The sequence below is a fragment of the Panthera uncia genome, chromosome D1 (assembly GCF_023721935.1).
Source record: "Panthera uncia isolate 11264 chromosome D1, Puncia_PCG_1.0, whole genome shotgun sequence".
Taxonomy (NCBI): Eukaryota; Metazoa; Chordata; class Mammalia; order Carnivora; family Felidae; genus Panthera; species Panthera uncia.
Genome location: NC_064808.1, coordinates 39,731,793 through 39,756,619, shown reverse-complemented (window position 1 = coordinate 39,756,619; position 24,827 = coordinate 39,731,793). Strand labels below are relative to the sequence as shown.

The window sequence follows — 24,827 nt, the reverse complement described above, 5'->3', positions numbered from 1 at the left end:
AAGTCTACCCCTAGGTATATACACAAGGGAAGTGAAAATTTGTGTCCCCTAAAGATTGTATGAAAAAGTTCACAGCAGCATTATACAACTGGAAATAACACAAATGTTCAACAGGTGAATTAATAAACTAAATATGGTATGCACATGTAATGGACTATCCAAGAATAAAAAAAGAAATGAACTATTGATACATACAAAGATATGGATGAACCTCAAAAACATTGTGCAAAAGGTGAAATGCCAAATCTTTATAAGACTATATATTGTATGATTCCATTTATATGAAATTTCTAGAAAAGCCAAAAATCTAGAGACAGAAATAAGATCAGTGGTTAACTGATGCTTGGGATGGGAGTGGGGTTGATTGAAAATGCAGAGGAAGGATCTTTTAAGGTAGTGGAATTATTTTAAAACTGGCTGTATTAATGATTACATAACTGTGTAAGCTTACTAATATTCATGGAAACTTACAATGGGTAAGTTTTATATCATATATTTTTAAAAGAACATTTAACAATAAAAGAGCCAGTTCATCAAGAAAGCATAACAATCAATAATTTGCATGCACCTAACAACAGAGCTCCAATATATGTAACGAAAAAAATTTATAATCATACTTAAATATTTCAACACCTGGTACCAATGATTCAAAGAACAAGCAGATAGAAAATCAGTAAGTCTGTATATAGACTTGAACAATACTATAAACTAATGGGACCTAATTTACATTCATAGAACACTCCACCCAACAAGAATAGAATACTTATTCTTTTCAAATGGACATGAAATATTTGTAAAGACAGACCATATTCTGACCATAAGCCAAAACTAAAAAAATTTAAAAGAATACTGTCATAAAAATCATCTTCTCTTACCACAATGGAATTGTTAGAAACCATTAATAGAATGGTTTTTTTGAAGACTCTCCATTTATCTAGAAATAAAACACTTCTAAATTATCCATGGGTCAAAGGAAACATTTTTTTAAGTTAGCAGTGATCGGAAGTTAAAACATAATATATCAAAATTTATGGGACATATCTAAAGCACTATTTAGAGGGAAAATTGTAACACTAATTGCCTGTATTAAAAAAGAAGAAATGTGTCAATTAATTATCTTAATTCTCACTCTAAGCAACTAGAAAAAGAAAAGATAAAATTAAATTCAAAGTAAATTTAAGAATGGAAAACTCATAAAGTTGGAACGAATAAGATGGAAAATAATAGAGAATAAATCATAGAAAAATCCATAAAACCAAAGTGTCGTTTTTTAGGAAAGCTGGATAAAACTGATATACCTCTAGACTAATTAATCCAGAATAAAAGGTAGAGGGGGGTGCCTGGGTGGCTCAGTTGGTTGGATGTCTGACTTTGGCTCAGGTCATGATCTCACAGTTCATGCATTTGAGTCCCAGGTAGGGCTCTGTGCTGACAGCTTGGAGCCTGGAGCCTGCTTCAGATTCTGTGTCTCCCTCCTTCTCTGCCCCTCCCCACTCATGCTTTGTCTCTCTCCATCTCTCAAAAATGAATAAACATTAAAAATATTTTTTTCAAAAAAAAGGGCAGAGGAATAAATGACCAGTGTCAGGATTTAATAAAGGAACATTAATGCATGTCTTATGGACACTAAAAGATAATAAAATATCATTATGAAAAACTTAATTCCCCTAAATTTAACAATGTAGATGAAATATAAAATTAAAAAGAAAAAGAAAAATAGATAAACACACAATTACAGTTGGAGACATCAAAACTCTTCTCTGAGTAATAGATACAATAAGTAGACAACAAGTCAGTAAAAAGAGATAGAATCTGAATAATATGACTAATCAAAGTGATCTAACTGACATTTAAGGAAAACTCCACCCACCAGCAGCAGAATATTCATTCTTCTCAAATATACATGAAGCATTCACCAAGAGAGAATATATTCTGGGTCACTAAAAAAACCTCAAGAAATTGTTTAAAAAAATTGAGATAATAGGAAGTATGTTCCTTTAACAAACAGAATTAAATTAGAAATGATAACAAAGATGTCTGGGAAATCCACAAATATTTGTAATTTAAGCAATGTATTTATTAATAACTAATAGGTCAAAGGAGGAGTTGTAGGAGAAATAAGAAAATACTCTGAATTGAATGAAAATACAAGTCCTACATATTACAATTAGCAGGGTACAGCTAAAGTAATATGCAGACAAATATTTACAGCATTAAATGCTAATGTTTAAATAGAAGGAAGACTATAAAACAATTATCTAAGTTTTCGCTTCAAAAAAAAAAAAGATAGAAAGAAAAAGAAGAGTAAATTAAATCCAAACCAAGTACAGGAAGAAAATAGTAAGGATAAGAGTAAAAATCAATGGAATTTAAAAGAAAAAAGGTACAGAGAAAAATTAACATATCCAAAGTGGTTCTTTGACAAAATCCATAAAATTGATAAACTTCTAACCAGTCAGATTAAGAAAAAGGAGAGATGATAAAAATTATCAGTATCAGGAATGAATGAAGGGAGTTTACTACAGACCTTGCAGACACTGAAGCAGAATAAAATATTATTGTGAAAATACAATTCCAATAAATTTTAACAACTTAAAAGAAATGGAAAATTTCTTGAACACACAAATACCAAATGTTACTCAAGAAGAATTAAGTAATCTGGATAACACTATATCTATTAAAAAGATTCAATTAGTAATTAAAAACTTTCCAACAAAGAAAACCCCAGGATCAGATGCCTTCACTGGAAAATTTCACCAAATACTAAGGAAGAAATAATACCAATTATATGCAAACTCTTCCAGATAATTAAAGAGGAGAGAATACTTCCTAATTCATTTATATGGGCAGCATTACCTTTATACTGAAAACAGAAAAAGACGTTATGAAAAAAATAAACTACAGACCAATATCCCTCATGGGTATAGATGCAGAATTCTTAAGAAAATATTAGAAAATAAAAATCTAGGGGTGCCTGGGTGGCTCAGGTCATGATCTCACAGTTTGTGAATTCGAGCCCTGCATCAGGCTCTGTGCTGACAGTGCAGAGCCTGGAGCCTGCTTCGGATTCTGTGTCTCCCTCTCTCTCTGCCCCTCCCCCACTCATGCTTTGTCTCTCTTACTCTCAAAAATAAATAAACATTAAAAAAGAAAGGAAAAAGAAAAATCTAGCAATATAGAAAAAAAAACAACAGTATGTCACGACCAAATGGGGCTTATCTCAGGTATACCAGGTCAGTTCAACATCTGAAAATTAACGTAACAGAGAAAAATCACTGTCAACAAAGGAATAGCAACAGACATAATATCATCTCAATAAATGCAGAGAAAGCACTAGAAAAAATTCAACATTTATTCATGATAAAAACTTTCAGAAAACTAACAATAGAAGGAAACTTTCTCAATCCAAGAAAGGGCATCTAAGAAAAATTCTCTAGGTGGTATCATATTTAATGATGAAAGACTAAATGCTTTCCCCCTAAATTTGAGAACAAGGTAGGATATCTTTCCTCACCACCTCTATTCAACATTGTACAGCAAGTTCTGACCAATGAAGTAAGACAAGAAAAAGAAACAAAAGGTATACAGATTGGAAAGAAAGAAATAAAACTATCTCTATTCTCAGATGACATAAGTGTTTCTGTAGAAAATCCTGAAAAATCAGTAAACTAATAAGTGAGTTTAGCAAGGCTGTAGGATATAAGGTCAATATAAATCAACAAAGAACTTGAAATTACAATTTAAAATAAGTACTGTTTCAGTGGGCTATTATAATGAAAACACAATACTGTGGGTGGCTTAAATAACAGAAATTTATTTTCTCGTAGTTCTGAATGTTAAGAAGTCCAAGGTCAAGGTGCAGGCTGATTTGGGTCTCAACTCTCCTGCATGGTCACTGATCTTTGTCATGAGCAAACAGTGAAAGGTTGATGGAGAGGAGTCTACAAGCAAGTACGAACCACTCTTTTGTTTGCAGCTTCCAGAATTTCTATATTTTCAAATTAACCCACATTTGGCCTTTAGCAATTTGTTTTAAAAATTTATCTCATGAAATAAGTCAGACAGAGAATGATAAATACCATATGAAATCACTTATGGAATCTAAAACAAAAGCAAAGGGGCGTCTGGGTGGCTCAGTCAGTTAAGTGTCCAACTCTTGATTCTGCTCTCATCTTGCAGTCATGAGATCAAGCCCTGAGTAGAGCTCTGTGATGGGCATGGAGGCTTCTTGGGATTCTCTCTCTGCCCCTTCCCTGCTCACACGTGCTCTCTCTCTCTCTCAAAATAAATAAATAAACATTAAAAAAAGGACAACAAAAACAAAAATGAAAACCAAGCTCATAGATACAGAGAACAGATTGGTGGTTGCCAGGGGTAAGGGGTGGAGTGTGGGGAAAACAGGTGAAGGGAATCAAAAGGTACAAACTTCCAGGTATAAAATAAATAAGTGATGGGCATATAATGTACAGCATGGTGACTATAGTTAATGATACAGTATTGCATATCTGAAAGTGGCTAAGAGAGTAGATATTAAAAGTTCTCATCACAAGAAAAAATTCTGTAACTATGTATGGTGACAGATGTTAACTAGACTTAATGTAGTGATCATTTTGCAATATACACAAATATCCAATCATTATGTTGTACACCTGAAACTAATATAACATTACATGTCACTTATACATTAATAGAAGACATAAAGTCCTTTGATGTAACAAAAATAAATAAAAATTTGTCTCTTCTCTGTTTACCTCTTTCTACATCACCTAGATCTCTTCTTATACTCTGCCATAGGTAAACAAATTCTATCTCTGTTTGGAGGGCCCTGTATTTCCTTAGGTTTCACACTGTTTGGTTACCCTAACACCTCTACTCTCTGATGGGTTATTAGTTATCCACTGCTCCCTAACAAATTGTCCCCCAAACATAGCAGCTTAAAGCAACGCACAATTATATCTCACAGCTGCCATGTCTCAGGAATATGGGAGAGGCTTAACGGCATGGTTTTGGTTCAGGGTCTCTTATGAGGTTGCAGTCAAACTCTCTCAAACTCTCATCCAGGGTTATAGAAACCTCAAGACCTGAAGGAGGTTGAAGACTTTTTCCCAGCTCATGCTGATGGTTTTCAGTAGACCTTGGTATATTGCTGGCTGTTGGTCGGAGACTTCAGTTCTTTGGGCCCTTCCTTAGGGATGTTCACAACCTGGCACCTTGCTGCCCCCAGAGTATGTGATGAGTGATGAAAGAGAGAGAGAGCCCAAAAAAGAATACCATATTATCTTATAACCTAATCTTCGATATGGCGTTATCATCACTTCTGCCGCATTCTATGGCTTATGCGGATTGACCTGGTATAATACAGGAGAACATTACACACGGGTGAAAATACCAGGAAGTAGGGATTACAGGGAGCCATCTTGGAAGCTGGCTACTACAGATGGGTTCCTGAAATGTTACAGTTTTGTAATTTATCCAGCTTTATCTTTCTGTTACTGTAGAAACAATGAGCAAAGCTCTTTCCAGATTTCTACATCCCAGGCATAAGTTAGAAGTCTTAAGTCTCCCTATACTTACACTTCTGTCTTACGCTTTTCACCTCTTTGTCTTATTGCATTGTATTTTGAGAGAAGTCCTTGGCACTGTTTTTTAGTTCACTGTTCAGTCTACAATATGTTCATCAAGTCTTCTATTATTTTTTCTCCAACAAAAAGGTTTTCATTTCTGAGAAAAATTGAGAGGCTTTTTTTTAAAAAATTCTATTTTAGGGGCGCCTGGGTGGCTCAGTCAGTTGAGCGTCTGACGTTGGCTCATGATCTCACAGTTCGTAAGTTCGAGCCCCACGTCAGGCTCTGTGCTGACATCTCAGAGCCTGGACCCTGCTTCGGATTCTGTGTCTCCCTCTCTCTGCCCCTTCCCTGCTCATGCTCTCTCTCTCTCTGTCTCTCAAAAATGAATAAATGTCAAAAGAATTTTTTTAATCTATTTTAATCTATGTTTTAAAAATCTATTTAATAGTATATAGGATGCATGCTGTTGGTAACTGCTATTGGTCCAGGGATGGACATGTAACACAAAGTTGCCCAGTCAGACTCAAGAAAAAGACTTGCATTCCATGACTGGGGAGAGAATATTTGCCTCTTTTCCATTAAACTGAATAAAGGGGGAAAACTCTCCCTTTTCTGTTGGCCACTATCTTACAACTAGGAGGCAGCCATCTATGATACAGACTGAGGCAAAGCTGAGAAACAGAAGAACCTGAATCCTTGATGACACAGTTAAGCTGCTGAATCAACCAGTCCTTAAGCCCACATTATCTCTGGACTTCTTGTTATGTGAGTTAATAAAGGCTCTTAATTTGGGGTCCAGTTTGAGCTGGGTTTTCTGTTACATGGTACCAAATCCATCCTGTACCCATATAATGTCTTCCTTACTAAATGAATCCCTCCTTCGTGCAAACAGAAGGAGAGACTGATACAGGCAAGAATCTAATAAGAATGGGCTCTCATTAACCTTATCTTTTATCCTTAGCCTCTTATCCTCCTCCCCTCATATACCTCTTACAAACTGGGCCTTGACTTTGTTTCCTAGCCACCTCCTCATCGTCAATCTGTGGAACCCGGATCTGTCACAAAACACTTCCAGGACAACCCTGCCCCCCGTGAGTATGAATCCAAGTTAGCCCTTGACATGTGACCAGTAAAGCATCTTTTGTTCCTATTGCAGGATCCCTTACTAGGAGACCCATAAGTGAGTGCCTCACTGCCAGGTTCTCATCCTGGCCCTGTTGTGTGATCGCTCTCCTCTCTTTGAGCCCTAGGCATTCATCCATGTACAACAACTGAGCTGGACCAGATGTCTCAAGATCTCTCCTACCTCTGACATTCCAGGATTCCTGGACTCTCAGATACATTAAACTCTATCTATCCTGGTTAGCCTAATGCCCTTTTTGCATTTGGCACACATCTATTCTGCGATGGTCTTCTATACTGTATGATAAACATGGAGGGAAGAGGATAGGAAACAAAGCTCCCAGAAGTCCTGGCTCAGGCTCTGGAAGCCCATTTTCAGGCAGCTGATAACAAGTCAGCCCTTGTCGGGACTCATCTCCTGACAGGGTAGGAGAGTTGTCCCTTATCTATAGAGAAACCCAGGGGAGGAGTAGAAGTACCAGGAGATTGTCCCTGTCCCAGGGATGCAGGACAAGAAGAGGAAAGACTGTGGTGAAGGACAGACACTTGGTGGGAAATGGGAAGGAAAGGACTGGAGACTCCAAGGGGCCAGCACTGGTCACCCAAGAGATCTCTGTTCTCTCCCCCTCACTTGGGAACTCAGTTGGCCATTTCCTCCTCCAGCCCCTTCCCACCAGCAACACCAGCATCCGTTCCCTCCCCATCCTGAGCCTTGCTCCAATTTCAAAGCTTTCTCTGGCCCCAGCTGGGTTGGGAAACCAAGGAAGGGAGAAGGCATGATTTTTAGTCCTGTTTTGGGGAGGGGGTGTAAAGAAGGGGCTGGTGGAAGACAGAAAAGAAGTAGAGCCTTTTGAAATGAAAGCCGGGCCAAGCTCATCAGAGATTAATGTAGGAAAAGCCCCACTTGTGTGATGGGACCCAGATGGTGGGCAGACTTGCAGAGGCTGCTGACAGATCCTGATGGTCCACAGCCTGCCTCCCACTTCTCATCCTCATCTTGGAGAAAAAGATGCAGGCCTACCCTCTCGGGAAACTTGGGGCTGCCCCAGGGCTGCCTCCAGACCAGGTGGGAAGCCAGCGCTCACACACAGTGGCTTCCTACTCCAGCTTCCCGAACATAGGGCGTGTATATGCCCACAGACACACTGCTCAGAAAGGGAGAGAGAAAAGCATCTGACCTTGGCCCTTTCTTCCATGAGAAGCGTGGCCCGGAGAAGAAAGGTCCCAAGGCAGACTATGACTTTGTTCAGTAGCTGGAGGTTATTGGAAAGAGTGATGTGGCCTCCACCACAGCTTCAAACCCTCCCTGAACCTCCCCCCACGCCTACTCACTGCCCATTTCTTTCCTTCTCTTTCTAGCCACGCTCTTCAAAAGCGTGGTCTCCCTTCACTGTCCTCCACTTGCCCACTTACTCCTCAGCTCCTCGCAGGGTCAAGTGCACTCTCCCCGCCCCAGAGAACTACCCTGTTCCGACCACTTCCATGCCACATTTAGCACACGTCACATCTCAGTCCTCAACTGTCTGGACCTCTCAGCATTACAAGACAGATTGGCAGGTGCCTCTCTCCTGAGCCTCTCGCTCCTCCTCTGGAGGTCTCCTGGTCTCCTCTGACTTTCCCTTGTCTCCCTCATTCATTGGCTTTTTTTCTTTCGCTTTTCCATGCCTTCATGTCCCTTCCTTATAGGTAGGCTCCTTAGTCCCCTCTCTGAGCACCCGCTCCTGACACATGTCTTCTCCTCCCAAGTCTTTAAACAGCAACTCTAGGCTGATGCGTCCCAAAGCAACATCTCCAGCCTCACTCTTTTTCTGAGCCCTTGATTTATCCACCCATCTGCTTCCCGACAGCGCATCCTAAGCAGCTAAAACCCAACACACCCCAGTCCACAGCCCTTAACTTCCCACCAACTTCTCCCCTTCCCGGGTTTCCTGTCTCAGGAGAGGTACCACCACCCACACAGTTGCTAGGCAGGAACCTGAGACTCATCACACCTCCCGCATCCGCTCAGCTCACAGGGCGTTGATTCTACCTCCTGAAGAGCAGCAGGACTCTGCTTCTCTCCAACCTCAGCAACCCCAGGCTTCCATGCCTCCTCCTCTGTCTCCCAGAAAATTGCAAGCAGCTCCCATCTGATCATCAAAAATGACTCTCCCTTCTCTGGGCTCTCACGGCGCTCTTCGCGTGCCTTTAATGCAGCATTTCCATTGGCATCCACTTCACTCCTTAGGTTTCTTCTTCCTCGCCTAAACTGTGAGCTCCTTGGAGGAGAAATAATGTCTGAGTCATCTTCATAAAACCATTCCTTAGCCCAGGACATAAGGTGTGATCAAAACATTTAATGTTTAGCTAAATGATTCTACATCAAGTATTGTAGCTGCTTCCTGAAACCAAGTTGATACTAGAGTTCTCTGTGCTGAATCTAGGATCCCGAGGACCAGTCTGGCTGCCTCCAGATGGAGCATAAAGCGGAAAGATTATTTCCAAACTTAGTGTTTTCCCTGGCATAAGCAATACTGTGGTAAACATCTTTGTGCATAAAGCTATTTCTGTATGTTAAAGTCTTTCCTTGGGAAAATAAGAAACAAACAGCAACCACACTACCTGTCTCTTGTCTGGGAAAGGCTAAGCCCTTGAGAGTGGGGTAAGCCTTCTCTGCAGCATCTCTGGGGACCTACCCTCAAACTTACCACAAACTAGGGGTCACCAGTGTCACATTTCATTTAGAAGTTACCGAACAGGAGTGCCAAAGAGACTTGGGGACACAATCCATAAGACTCTAAGGCTCAGGGAAGGGGAGCGGCTCTTCTGAGGCTGTCCACAGAGATGAACTACTGAGTCAAGCTCAAGAATGAGGGTTCCCTGACTGCCACACCTTACTCTTGTTCCCGCAGCCTCTGCCTGCTTTAGACTGCGTGCACTTAACAAGCTCCCCAGGGAGGAGGCTGGAGATGGTCTCCAGAGGGAGCATAGGGTCGGACAAAAGTAGAAGCCTTGAGGATGGGAAGCAACCGGTTCCCCCTAGGAGGCAGACCTTCAAAACCCTCTCCATTCCCCTGTCCTCGCACGGACATCAGCTTAGGAGCCTCCCTGGGGAGATGAGAATAGCAGAAAGGGGGCAGGAATGAAGGCACTTAAAGGTTGCAGCGGAATCACCCTGCCCTCCCCTTCATCATTCTTAAGAGGACATTAACAACAACGGTGAGAATATACATTTAATTATCTAAGTCTCTCAAGTTCTACGTCACAACAGTGTCATTATCTTTGTCTCGTAGGTTTGGAAACAGGCTCAGAGATGTCAGCCAATGCATTCAAAGCCACACAATAAAGAATCAAATGCAAATCTGCCAGACGACAAAGCTCACAGGATTAACTCCAATGACAGAAGTTTCCCAACTTTGAGCCAGTCTCAGGCTGGGTCTCTTTTGAGCAATTCTGGTCTTGAGTTGAGCAAGTCCTGAGGCCAGAGCTCCCACCTCTTACAAAGAGTTACGGTGAAGAATAAAATAGATCTATATGAACAGACACACATGTACATGGACACCTGGTTTATGACTAAGATGCCACTTCAGTGCAACAGGGAAATAATGATATTTCCAATAAATAGTGCTGGGTCAGTTGCATATCCATAGAGAAAAAATAATTTTGACCTCCATCTCACTCTATACACAAAAATCAGTTCCATTTGGATGACAAATCTAAACATGAAAGATAAAACACCAAAGCTTTTAGAACAAAATATGGAACATTTTTGTGACCTTAAAATAGGCAAAAGTTTTTTGAATAGAACAGAATAAGCACTAATCAAAAAGAGAATTTTAAGATAAATTAGACCATATTAGGATTAAGAATGTCTGTTCATTGGGGTGCCTGCGTGGCTCAGTCGGTTAAGCATCCAACCTGGGTTTGGGTCATGATCTCATGTCATGGTTCGTGGGTTCGCGCCCCATGTTGGGCCCACTGCTGTCAGCGCAAGCCCAATTCAGATTCTCTGCCCCTCCTGCTCTGCTCTCTCTCTCTCGTTAGCGCTTTCTCTCTCTCTCTCTCAGAAATAAATAAATATTTAAAAATTTTAAAAAAAGAATGTTCATCAGAAGTACAATTAAGAGACTAGAAAAGTAACACATCAAAACAATGAGAAGGCAAGCCACAGACTGGGAGGGAATATTTGCAAAAAGACATGTCTGATAAAGGACTGTTACCAAAATATACAAAGAACTCTTAAAACTCAGCAATATGAAAATGAACAATTCAAACGTAAAAATAGGCGAAAGATCTACATAGACACCTCACCAAAGACCGCAAGTAAGCATATGAAAAGATGCTCAACATCATGTGCCATTAGAACGCTCAAAACCCAAAACACTGACAATGCCAAATGCTGGCAAGGATGTGGCACAACAGGAACCCTCATTAATTGCTGATAGGAATGCAAGATGATACAAAGCCACTTTGGAAGACAGTTTGGCAGTTTCTTACAAAACTAAACATATTCTTAACCATACAATCCAGCAGTCACATTTCTTGGTATTTATCCAAATGAGTCGAAAACATATGTCCACACCAAAACCAAAACCAAAACCAAAACCAAAACCAAAACCAAAACCAAACAAAAACAAACAAAAAACCCCCACTGCACATGGATGTTTATAGAAGCTTTATTCGTTTGCCAAAACTTGGAAGCAACCAAGTTTCCCGCCAGTAAGTAAATGGATAAATAAACTGTGGGACATCCAGACAGTGGAATATTACTCGGCACTAGAAAAAGATATGTGCTAACAAGCCATGACAACACATGGGGGAACCTTGAATACATATTACTAAGGAAAGGAAGCCAAGCATCTAAGGCCACGTACTGTATGACATTTTGGCAAAGGCAAATCTATGGAGAGAGTAAAAAGATTAGTGGTTGCCAGGGGTTGGGGCAAGGGAGGAATGAATAGGCAGAGTGAAAGGATTTTTAGGGTAGTGAAACTATTCTCTATAATATGATACTGGTGGATACATGTCATACATTTTTCTAAACCCACAGAAAGTACATCAAGAGTGAACCCTGGGGCGCCTGGGTGGCTCAGTCAGTTAAGTGTGTAACTCTTGGTTTCGGCTCAGGTCATGGTCTCACAGTTCATAGGTTCAAGCCCCGTTTCACGCTCTGCACTGACAGTTTGGAGCCTGCTCAGGATTCTCCTTTCTCTCTCTCTCTCTCTCTCTCTCTCTCTCTTCTTCTTTCTCTGCCCCTCCCTCACTGAAGCTGGCCCCCTCTCTCTCAAAATAAATAAATAAACTTAAAAAAAAAAAGAGTGAACCCTAATGTAGACTATGGACTTTGGGTGATAAGGATGTGTCAATGTAAGTTCATCGATTGTAACAAATGTAGCACTCTGTCGCAGGATGTTGATAGTGGGAGAGGCTGGGTGTGAGTGGGGGCAAGAAAGCATATAGCAACTCTCTGTACTTTCCACTTAAGTTTTCTGAGAACCTAAATCTGCTTTAAAAGAAATAAAGTTTTTATTAAAAAAAAAAACTTCACATGGAGTGGGTGAAGAGAATGCAAGATATATACCCACAAACACTCATATCCAAATTCTTACAAACCAATAAGAGGGGGGAGAAAAAGACAATGCAATTTTTAAAAAGGCAAAAGACCTGAATAGGCACTTCTCAAAAAATAACATCCAAGTGGCAAATAAATGTATGAAATGGTGCTTAACTTCACTAGTCATCAGGGAAATATAAATTAAACTCACCACCCAATACCACATGCATACCACTGCATGGCTAAAAGGAAGAAGACAGAAAATACTGAGATTTGGTGAGGATGTGGAAACCAGGACCCTAAACTGCTAATGGGAAAGTAAATGGGTAGAACTGCTTTAGAAAATTGATTTGCTGTGTATATCGAAGATAAGCACATGCATAACGTAAGACCCAGGAATCCCCTCCTCAGAATATATCCTGCAGAAATGCTTACATATATTCACCTAAAGATACATCAGAATGTTCATAATAGCACCACTCAAAAGAGACAGACATTGAAACTACCAGAATGTGCACCAAGGGCAGAACAGATAAATAGTTGTAGGGTATGCACACAATGGAACACACTATGAGAAGAAACAAATTACAACTACACACAGCAACAATAATAAATCTTGCAAACATAGTATTCAACGAAAGCAGCCAGAAATAAAAGTACATTGTATGGTACCATTTAGATAAAGTTCAAAACCAGGTTAAACTCTTTGTGGTGATGGAACATTTCTGTATCCTGATTGTGGTGGTGATTACATGAATCTATGTATGTGATAAAATTTCATAGAACTGTACTCCAAAAAAAAAAAAAAACACATGTAAAAACTGGCAAGAGCTGAATAATACCTCTAGCTAAGTTACTATTACTGTACCTATGTCAATTTCCTGGTTTTCATACTGTACTAAGGTTCTATAATATATCATGGGGGTTGGGGAGGAGTTGGGTAAAAGCTACACAGGAACTCTGTACTACTTTTGCAACTTGTGAGTCTAAGATTATTTCAAAATAAAAAAAACTTTTTAAAAGCAGATTAAATTTATGTTGCTAGAAGTCAGGATAGTGGTTATCCTTGGGAGGGTCAGAAGTGATTAGGAGAGGACATTAGGAGGCTTCTGAGGTGCTGTCATGGTCTGTTTCTCAATTTGGGGGCTAAATACACAGGTATGTTCACTTTATAAAAATTTTATGAAAATCAAGCTGTACATTTATGTGCATTTGCCTCTATGTACATTATACCTCAATAAATAAAATTGGCGGGGGAGGGGCATACCTGGATGGCTCAGTTGGTTAAGCATCTGACTCTTGGTTTCAGCTCAGGTCATGACCTCACAGTTTGTGGGTTCAAGCTCCACATCGGGCTCTGTCAGGGCAGAGATTCTCTGCTTGGGATTCTCTCTCCCTCTCTTTCTTCCTCTTCCCTGCTTGCTTTCTCTCCCTCAAAATAAATAAATAAACATTAAAAAAAAATTTAAGGCAACAATTTGCTCATAAGAGCTTGGCCCAGTGCCAGCACACTGTAAGGGCTCAGGAAAAGCATTTTTCTATCTGCGGCTCTCTCCTACCTTACCCTCCCGTGACATTCTCTCTCATGTTGTCTTCACCGCTCAGGTAAGCACATTTCATAAAGGAGGTGCCTTAGCCCACAGACTACAAGGGTAGGCATTCTAGGCAGATATTTTGGGAATAACAAGACCTTCTGGCAGGAAGAATAGACTGCAGTGTGAAATCTAACTCCTTCCAGCACTGAGCATAATAAAAAAAAAAGGCTTATTGTAATTTTTAGGCACATAATCAATAATTTTAATAATGATCAATAATCAATAATTTTATTGTTTTATTGGTTAAAGCAAAAGTAAACCTCATTGAAAAAAACCTGAAGATGCTGGAGCGCCTGGGTGGCTCAGTCAGTTAAGCGTCCAACTTCGGCTTGGGTCATGATCTCACAATTCGTGGGTTTGAACCCTGCGTCGGGCTCTGTGCTGACAGCTCAGAGACTGGAGCCTGCTTTGGATTCCATGTTTCCCTCTCTCTCCACTCCTCTCCTGCTCACACTCTGTCTCTCTCTCTCTCTCTCAAAAATAAAATAAACATTAAAAAAAAACCCTGAATATGTTAAACAATTCTTGACAATATAACAAAAAAAATATTAGGGGCACCTGGGTGACTCAGTCAGTTAAGTGTCCGACTCTCGGCTTCAGCTTAGGTCATGATCTCATGGTTTCTAAATTCAAGCCCCGCACTGGGCTCTGCACTCTCAGTGCTTGGGATCCCTGCTTGGGATTTTCTCTCTCTCCCTCTCTCTCTGCCCCTCCCCTGCTCTCTCGCTCTCTCTCTCAAAATAAATTAATAAACATTTAAAAAAATTTCTGTTGTTATGAAGAAATTACAAAAGGTATGCCGAGTCTATAATGCCTGGGTGGGGGTCCAGCTATTTGAGTCTCATTGATAAGCCATGCTACAGTTAGAAAAGGCTCTGCCTCCCCTAGTTACTTAAAGGGGCTTAAATTCATTTTTGCTGAGGTCAAAAGTGATAGAAATTGCTCAAACTGAAGCGCACACTACAGAAAAGCAGGCACTTAAGATGTGATACGTCACAGTAAGCATCCCAGCAAATGCAGTCTTAATTTTTGGCCAGTTTGGCATTTAATGATTTTACATAAAGCAGCATTGATAATGCTTCTGAAAGGTCACTTGAGAATTGCTTTTACACTTTTAGTGTGTCTGCCACACTGGAGTTTTCACCCGTTTTTAGTTTTTATTTAATTTTTTTTTTTTTTTTTTTTTTTTTTTTTTTTTTTTTTTTTTTTTTTGAGTAAGACATACAGACAAAGCCAGTAGCTGTATTTTGCCTCTGAAATCTTGGGTCTCGATAGGCAGTTAGTGTATCAATTACAGGATGAAAAATGGTGAACTATAATCCTTTCCCGTAAAGAATCTGCAGATCAGAGAACCATCATACGCTCTGGAGCAGATGACACAAAAATGTTTAAACGATTATTCTTTCAACCAAGAGAGTTTTACAACGCAGGAAATGTGATTTAAAGCAGTTGGTTTCACACAGCCTTTTAGGACAATGCCACTGGCCACTGTATACTTTTGTAACTGGATTACAATTTATGCATTACAATTCAGATGTGCAAGGAAATAAGGTTTTTCTTTATTGTTCCCTGAATATGTTTTTTATCTTGTTTCAAAGTCTCCAAATGAAACGAAGGTGGGGGGAAATTATACTCCAGCTTTTCTGGTTAAAATCGCCTCTCATTCTCTGTGAGTAAGCTCACTCTGCAATAGCTTCTCAGCCCTTCCAGGGGCTCTCTGTGCACCCCTCCCTCTCTGCTTCCTGAGTGCTACAGGGGCACAGAATTGGAGAGGGACCTCTGGTCTGAGCCATATGGCTTTTGCTCCTCCGTGGGAAAAGGGAGCTCAACGCCTTTGGACAGGAGTCTCTGTCCTTCCACATCCTTGTTGAGGGATCTGTGGCTGGATATCTTGCAGTGTTCTGGCCCTGTCACCCTGCTGCTGGGCTCTTGCTCCAGCCACTGCCCCCAGAGACTTGGTACAACTACCACCTGGACCCTCAGCTTTGAGCTGCCAACGTGCAGCCTCTCGTCACACCTCCATACAACGGGGCGGGGTCCCTGTACCTCCAGTGCAGAGCGACCTTTGGGCAGGCCTGCCAATTCTCAATTCTCAGCCACTTTCTCTGTTTACCGCAGTGGTGCAGATGCTTCTGGATCTCTTGCGTAACACGCAAAGACTGCTTCAAGCTACCAGTCTGGACACATCTTGCAGCATGAAGGTGGGGCTGGGAGAACATGCAACAATAGCTTGACGGCTTACAGCATTTTCTTAAACCTGCTGGGGGTGAGTGTTTCCTTTGGAGTATCTTTCTTCTTATGGTACAGGGGGTATGTATACCCCCCTGTATCCCTGGGCTGAGGCAGCACGCTGATCTTACCTCATGGGTTCCTAGCAACTCTTGTTTCCCTTTCCTGTCTGATCTGGCTTCTGTTACATCATCTCCTCCTCCTTTTCCACTCCAGCTCCACAGCCCAAAGGTTGATGGCAAAAATGCTGTAAGGCACAAACCCAAACCACTTAGAAAAATACATCAGCAGGTATAAAACATTTTTTTGATCCCTGACACACATGATTCTCACAAAGATTTCTATATACTTTCAGCTAACAAGCAGCTAAGTCTCAAAGGTAGCAAGCACTGACAGCTGTTTTTCCTTGCCAGTGTTGACACAAACTTCCAGATTCTTCTGGTAAATGGCAGGCAATGACCAGTTTTCATAGGGCTTTCCAACATACTGACCAGATATATATATGTATATATATATATATATATATATATACACGTGTATATATGTGTGTGTATATATATACATATATACGTATATACATAATCTTTGCATATGAAAGCAATCCAGGCATAGTATAGCTTAATCCTAAAATTAGAGTAATAAATGCAGGTGAAATATTCTTTGACAGAGTATGAATTCCAAAAGCTGAATTTGACCAATACAGCAATTTCTGGTGCTCTTTAACTCACAGATTTTTAAAAAATAATTTCTTTAAGTTTATTTACTTTGAGAGAGACAGAGAGACTGCAAGCTGGGGAGGGACAGAGAGAGAGACAGAGAGAGAGAGAGAGAGAGAGAGAGAGAGAATCCCAAGCAGGCTCCGCAGAGTCAGTGCAGAGCCCAACATGGGGCTAGAGCTCATGAAACCATGAGATCATGACCTGAGCCAGTATCAAGAATTGGACCCTTAACCTACTAACCAAGCCATCCAGGTGCCCCTAACTCATGGATGTTTTAATTTTTATGAGTACAATGTATCTTGCTCTTATAACTTTTTAACCCAGTAAAGACTAGAAGAATGCCTGATGAGTGTTATCGGGCAACCCCAGAGAATTGTAGTAATGCAATTGCACAAAAATGCACTATAACACACCTTAGATCTTACTTCTTCTGTCATAATTGTTGCGCTTCATGATATTGTAGTAGTGTGCTTGAATCCAGATCCTTTATCCAATATTTGAATCCTATACTATGCATGTCTTTATTTCCTAATGCTTTTATGCTCATTTTTAAATGCTTTAGCATAGTTAAGAGCCACAATCGATACTTTGGCCACCACTGACTCACACAGGTCTCTCAGAGTCACTGGTCTTAATGCAACATTCTTCATTCTCCTGCCCCTCCTGGGTCTCTCTAACTCACACCTGAAATCTCTGCCTACATCTCTTGAGGAACAGGCCCAGGGAGGACCAGACACTGGGGTTGCCCACACCCAGGAAGATAAGAACTGCATGCATAATATCACCGACCATTACCTAGGCCTGCACACTGGCTGATCTTTGGACTAAATCCTTAGCCACCGGAAGACAAGGCTGGGTCTTTACTGTTCTGCAAATTCCTCCCCCCCTCCCACTCCCCCCCCCCCCCAACACACAACAGAAATAGCTAATATTTATTGAGAACATACGTGCCACATATTTTACATTCATTATCTCATTTAATCCTCTCAACAAGTCTTTGGGGGTATGTACTACTACCATGCCTGTTTCAGAGTTGAGGAAAGTGAGGCTCAGAGAAGTTAAGTAATCCGTTCGAAATCACACAGCTAGCAAACAAGAAGCCATCTAACTCTAGTGCTCTCAATTATTAATATTGGGGCATGCAGAAGTTAAATACCTTGACCACAGTTATAAAGCTAGTAAGGGACTGGGCTGAGAGTCAAATCTAGATCTCACCCAACCCCAAGCCTTTGTTCCTCACCCTAGGTGGCAGAGTCACAAAGCAGGCATATTTAAGGGAGGCCTGCGAGAGCAGACTCTTCTGAGGACTGGCTGGCAGGATTTACCAATTAGAGAGCAAGATCTTTGGAGGGCACAGTGAACTTGGCCAATGAGAGCTGCATATTGTGAGGCGTGGGTAGTGGAACAGGCCAATCAGTAACCGTGAAAAGGGGATTAGCCCATGAAACTGGCCAATCAAGGAGTCTCCGCTAGACCCGCGCCTCTGAGCTGGGAGCTTGCTCCTTGGAGAAGTAGGCTGACTTCCTAATGGCAGACGGCTACTCTGGCCTCCGACTGGCGCCAGGGCTCCAGGAAACTGGTCACAGGCCCTTCTCGTGCCAACAGTAACTGCCAGCGCGCCTTTGCTCATAGATTAGCCATGAGGTCAACCGTTTTAGTGACTCACCTCGTGAAAATGAGGCGGCAGTGTCAGGCCTTACTGTTTCCCTGTAAGCATTTAAATTGATTTTTCCAGCTGGTTAAGTTCTCCCCCTTTGTTTTTATACAGAGGCTTAGGATGTGGCTGCATATCAGCTGCAAAGATATTACCAGGTAAAACAGCCCCCACATGCCACCCATGTAAGCCCCGCACTCTGTGACTCATGAAACTGGCTGCACTGAAATCCCGGTCAGGTAGTGACCTACCTGAGACAGCCCCACTGGTGACAGCGTGGGAAAGCCATCGCCAAGGGCTGAGGGGTAGCCCTACCTAGAGACAGGGACAGCCCCATCCAGAAACACCCCGTTGAGTGTTGACCCCACCCATGTGATCAAGAGATCACATGTCTCTGCAGGGTCCTGTAAGTCATGTGATGCCTCTCTTTTGGGCAGAGACTTCAGGAGCTCCAGGAATTTTATATGGAGAGAATCTCCAGGGAAGGAAAGGAGGTCCTGGCTGCTGTGTCCCTGCGTCCCTGTTTACTACTCTGCCACCCTATTCCACCCACCCCACCACACACACGCACACGCGTGTGCACACACACACACACACACACACACACTGGAGGTGCTACTTGCAATTCACACAGCAATTCCAGGCACAGGCACACTGTCTTGCTTTGGGTCACCCTGAAGGCAGAGGCTCAGGCAAGAATTTAAGGTCAACTGTGGTCTACTCAGAAGGTGACTCCAGGAGGCAGACGTGTGGGGCAGGAAAGAGTGACCCAGGGGAAAAGCCAAGATGAGTGCATGTTTCCTTGAGGTCTACGGCCACAGGGGGCTCGGTTTTGCTGGAACCTCTGAGGAGTGTACGGGCGCCTCCCAGAAATACCCACCTCACGGATGATAGCTGGAGCCTTTCCTCATTGTCCCCCTCCCTCACCGTTTGAAAATTGTTTCTGGGGAAATTGACTCCTCTGTACTTCCGGGCAGCCCTTGCAAGCTCTGATCAAGCTCCCTGGGCACGGAAGGGGTGGGGGTGGGGGTGGGGGACCCTGAATGAGAGTTCAGAGAGACTGGCTCTGCTTGAGGCAGGACCTTGAGAATGAGTGTGACCTCACCTAGGACCGTCCGCTCCGGCTGTGGCTGAAAGCAGAGGTGGTCCAGGGGGCTTGTGGTGCAGACACCACAGGTTACACATGCTGACTGCAACCTTCCTGAACAATTTTATGAACTCTGAGGGAGAGCAACAAGGAAATAAATTCAGGAGCAAGAAATGTGAAGCAGTTTACCTCACCCAAAACGAAGGATGTAGTATTCCACACTTATACCCAAAAGGCATTGGAGAAAAAATGTACTGGCTTCTGATCTCTCAAGTTTGGGTTCAAATCCTCGCTCTGCCACTATGTAAGTTACTAACCTTAGGTGTGCCACCTGGCTGCTCTTAGCCTCAGTTTCCTCTGTGTTCAATAGGAATAAAAATACTCTATAAAGCAGTGGTGTGCAAGGCCCTTTTCAGCATATGTCAACTCTTACTAAAGGGCTGGCACATTTTTCCTCAGCTCCAGACTCTGAGTTCCAGTCTGTCTCTGTGAGAAGGTGGCCATTTGACCTTCTCTAGACAAAAGCTGCCTGACATCCTGACACTTTGAAGGCCAACAGCAGATAGTCATGTAACCTCTGCTGTCTTCACCATCAGACCCTTAACAGAACCACTTATTGTCCTAAATATTTGGTTCAAACCATTTAAGAAGTACAGGAGAAGCAGGTCTGAGTGAGATATGTAAAACCCAGGTATTTAAAAAACGGGATAATATGAGAAAGATCTATCCTTGATGAATCATCTTGACCTTTCCCTCAAACACTGAAGATAACAATGCAAGCTTTCCTCTACAAATTTTTCTGTTTCATACTCTGAATTTCCATATCTTTGAGTGTAGCAATACCTTTAGGTGGACATTATAATAAGCAAATTCCAGAGGTGAATGTCCCTGTGTGTCAAGTCCAACCATCTGTCCTCAGTTGTGTTAAGAAGTGGTGCTATGTCGTAAAAGATATTTTAAGGGGTGCCTGGGTGTCTCAGTCAGTTAAGCATCTGACTCTTGATTTTGGCTCAGGTCATGATCTCACGGTTCATGAGTTCCAGTCCTGCATCAGGCTCTGCATTAACAACGTGGAGCCTGCTTGGGTTTCTGCCTCCCCCTGTCTCTGCTCCTCTCTTGATTGCTCTGTATCCCTCTCTCTAAATAAATAAATAAGTAAATAAATAAATGTTTAAAACTTATTTATTGCCCTTATTTCAATTATTCCCTAACTATCACTCCTGCTACTCCTCAAATTTCTAACTTCAAATGACCTAAAATTTGTCTTATTTTATCTGGGTTAAAAGGCTCATGTGCTTTAGTTCAAAAACTTCCTTCTCCTGATATCCTCTGCCTTGGGAGTCTGGGATTAGGTAGGACCCCTCATATCAGGCCTATCACCCAGACTAGTCTGTAGAACTTCTCTAGTCTATGGAACTTCTCCAGAAGGAGTTGGGGAAAGAGCCTGGGCTAGGAGTAGAAAGATCAGAGCTCTAGTGCAGGTTTTGTAGCGAAAAGGCTGTGTGACCCAGGGCAGATGCCTCGCCTCTCTGGACCCATTTCCTGTTCTTTAAGGTGAGGGGCCGAGACAGGAGGTGATCTGAGAATCAGTGGTTGTGATCCTTAGGGGCTTAAGCAGAGGTCCCTGGATAGCTGGGATTTTCTGAGCCCCGCCATGGTGTCCCTGGCCTGGCTAGGAGCTCCCGCAGGGCAGGATCACATTGCCCCAGATTCCAGGACTGGCTGCGGCACAGACCCAGGATCGGGTGACAGATCCATCCAGCCTGGACTGGCTCAACCTCTCAGCTACAGTCGCAGCCATGGGGGCTGGAAAACCAGAGCTAATGCAAGCCAGCTGGAGGCTAGGACAAGATTGATGAAGGACAGGGAGAGGATTTGGCCAGGGGGCTCAGGGGTGGGGGGTAGAGCATAATTAGTCCTGCCTGCTTCCCAGAGGCCCCCACACTGGCTAAACCTCATTAATTGGGAACCCCCAGTGGGGAATTCCTGCTCATGACCCAGAGAAGGAAGGGCTAGTTAGGAGTTAATTAGTAGTGAAAGTGCCAAGAGGGGAGTGTTTAAACTATTAAATGGCTGAGCACCTGTTTACCTACAAACAACTGATATGTCAATTATCCGGCCATGAAAGCAGGTCCCCTAAGATAGTGATTACCAACCTCGGGTGATCCTAAAGGTCACCTAGGAACCTTGTTAAGCATCAGTCCCCAATGCAGGTATCCTGACTGACTGGTCAGGGGTGAGAACCACTGCCCTAAACAATCCACTAGAACAGGATCTCTTGGCCTAATCTCAGTGGCTACATGTATCAGCAAGGAAAAAGTAATACCCAACAGCTACTACTACCATTGCTCTTTCTATAATTTATTTAGCTTTTACTATGCACCAAGAACAATGCTTGGCTTTTAGAATGCATTGTCTCTTTGAATCCTCATTAATAGCTCTTTTTGGTAGGTGTTATTGTCTCTTATCTACAGAAGATGAGGTAACTGAATTCAGAGAGGGGAGGAAACTTACTAGAAATAATGGTAAGTGATAGAGATTATATTTAATCCCAGATATTTCGAATCCAGAGCTCACATGTTCACTCCAACTTTTTTTTTTTATGATCCTGAAGGCCTTTCCTGTCCTTTCACTAAGATGATACTGTCAGGCTTTTAGGGATAGTCAGAGTGCTATTCAAGATCTTGTCCATTATACAGAGGGGAAAACCAGGTCCCCAAAAGGAGACATCAATTAATTCAGAGAGTCTGGGTTTATGGCTCCTATGCCTGGGCTATTTTCCATTAGCCAAGTCTATCACCTGGAATTATGAACTAGAAGGAAGGAGAGAAGCTGACCTCCAGTGCTAAATGTTAACATGTGTGCCCTGGTATTCAAGAGCCAGAGTGATTTAGTTATAAGCACTGGTCACACCACTGACCCCAAGTGTTATCTGGGACAAGGCACTGGCCTTCTGTGGGTCTCAGTTTCCCCATCTGCCAAATGGGGATGTGACTATTTGGTTTTCCTCTGCTTTAGAAGGAGGAAGTGAATGCATGAGTGAGAAAAGAGAGTGCTATAATGATGTAAGGGGTTGCTCCAACTGATGTGGGGCAGCCTCAACTTTAGGGAGCCTCTTGCACAACTGTGTGGCTCCTTAGGGCTTGACAAGATGGTCCTTTAGGCCCCAGGCCCCAGAGCTGGTCTTCCCCTCCCTAGGTTACAGAAAGCTAAACAAAACACTTTCTAGTTTTCTCTAGGAAGCTGGCAAGATGGTTGACCAGATGGCCTCCAGGCTTTCCTGTGTGACTCCTGTATTTGACTTCATTTGTTGACCAAGCCTTGCAGCCCTACCGCTCAGACCAAGGGTGGCTTCCCCCAGAGCAAACTTCACCTAGGGGCCACATCCAGATGCTTGCCTAGTTCCCTTCCGGCCCTGGTGGAGGCATGAGCCTCCCCCACCTCCTGTTCACTCCTCGCTCCTCGGCCGCCAGCCCAGCAGCTGTTGCCTCAGATCAGTGTGGACCATCTAATCCTCTCTCCAGAGCCCTGGCCCCCTCCTCAGGCAGTAAATTAAGGAGGATGTAAGAACAGAGGGCACCAGCGTCAGCAGAGCGGCATCCAAAACATCCTCCCCCACCCTGTGCCTGAGTCATAGGGCCCTGAATTGGCCCCCTCTCTGCCTGGGGAGAGGGAAGAGGAGACAGGGAGAACCCGGCCTGAGGGAAGAAGGAAGTGAGAATCCAGAGGAGGGGACACCAGAGTCATGCAGGCCATGGAGCTCAGACATGAGCTTCTTTATCATGCCCTGACCCCCTAATTCCATCTCTTTCACGTGCCACACCCGCTCTGACTGTTGTGTTGTGTGTCCAGAGATGGGATGGGCAGAGAACAGTTAGCTGACAAAAGTAGGGAACACTTCACTCTAGGACACAGCCAAATCCCTGTGTTGAGGGGCTATAGTGGAAATGGTGTCTTCAGCAGCTGTCCTTGCCTCTCGCCCCTGAGAGCATAATCTACAAGACTGACCTTAAAAACTCTATTACTTTCTGACTTAAAAACACCATCCAATACTCCCCATGCATATAATGTCTTGAAGTCCCTACCAAGAGCTTCCAGATCTGACACCAATCTACCAACAAACTGAAAATGGAGGAAGAGGGAGAACGATAACCAGATAAAACTGGTATGGCATCTACTGGTATGACCTAGAGATAAGAGCAGTATAGAAATTCTGCCCTGCTTTTCAGAGATGCCACCTGGGAGAAGGGGCTGGCGAATAATGCAGTGGCGTCTGATGTCAAGATCAGAGTAGGGTGATAAATCCCATGAGCTTGAGATTTTAAGTCAGCAAAGTCAATGCTACCTCTTAGTCTTCATGGGGACATAGCAGGATGAGACTCATCCTTCAGAAACAGGGTGGAAATGTTTCATGTGCACGAGGAAAATGAGTCTGCTCAGAGGGAAGGACAAACAATCCTATATGTCAGAGACATCAATGTTTGCATTTCAGTCTTGCTTTAAATACCATTTATATGCAGATGACTATCAACTTTCTATCTTCAGCCAAGATCTCACAAACAAACTCCAAACTCTTACATCTATCAGTCTGCTTGATCTCATCACTTGGATATCCAACTGAGCTCTCAAACATAACTTATCCAAAACTTAACTCATGATCTCCTCCCACAAACTTGCTTTACATACAGCCTTTCCCATCTCAGCGTATGGCAACTCCATCATTCACATAGTTTAGGGCAAAACCTTGACACTGTCTCTGAATCTTCTCTTTGTCTTTCCTCTCCACTCCCACATCCAATCTGTCATGAGATACTATTGGCTCTACTTTCAAATACTATATCAAAAAGCTGACTACTACTTAGTTCCTCCACTGTTAGCACTGTGAACCCAACCACAGTTGTCTTCCACCCGGATTCCTGCCAAAGCCTTTGTACAAGTCCCCTTGCTTCTACCCTTGCCCCATCCCATCTCCCTAGCCCATCCGTCCTCAGCACAGCCACTAGGGGAATCCTTTTAAAAATGCAAGTTAGGTCTCTTCTGCTCAAAACTCTTCAAGGCTCCCATTTCACTCAGACTAAAAGCCAAAGCCCTGGCAATACCCATAAGGTTCTACGTGATCTTGTTCCCTCAACCCTTGGCCCTCATCTCCCACTACTCTTTCCTTGCTCTGCTCCACGTACACTGACCTCCTTGCTCTTTCTCAAACCAGATTGATGTGTTTCTGTCTTAGAACTTTTGCTGTAATTGTTCCCTTTGTTTGGAATATTCTCCCTCCAGATACCTACCTTCCTCATCCCTCACCTCCTTCAAGTCTTTGCTCA

General features: G+C 42.6%; 1 protein-coding gene and 1 long non-coding RNA gene across 3 annotated transcripts in view; one reads left to right on the top strand and one right to left on the bottom strand.

The window, feature by feature from the left end:
- Nucleotides 1-24,827, top strand: part of LOC125913211 (L-lactate dehydrogenase A chain) — a 968,541-nt gene that overhangs the window by 359,345 nt on the left and 584,369 nt on the right. The window lies entirely within an intron of this gene.
- Nucleotides 14,840-16,416, bottom strand: LOC125913426 (uncharacterized). Of its 2 annotated transcripts, none has more exons than XR_007455017.1 (2): nt 16,178-16,416; nt 14,840-16,077 (listed from the first exon to the last, which is right to left on the bottom strand). It is a non-coding gene; the product is annotated as an uncharacterized LOC125913426 (long non-coding RNA). The 2 variants fall into 2 exon arrangements; XR_007455018.1 differs by having other exon boundaries at nt 14,840-16,074.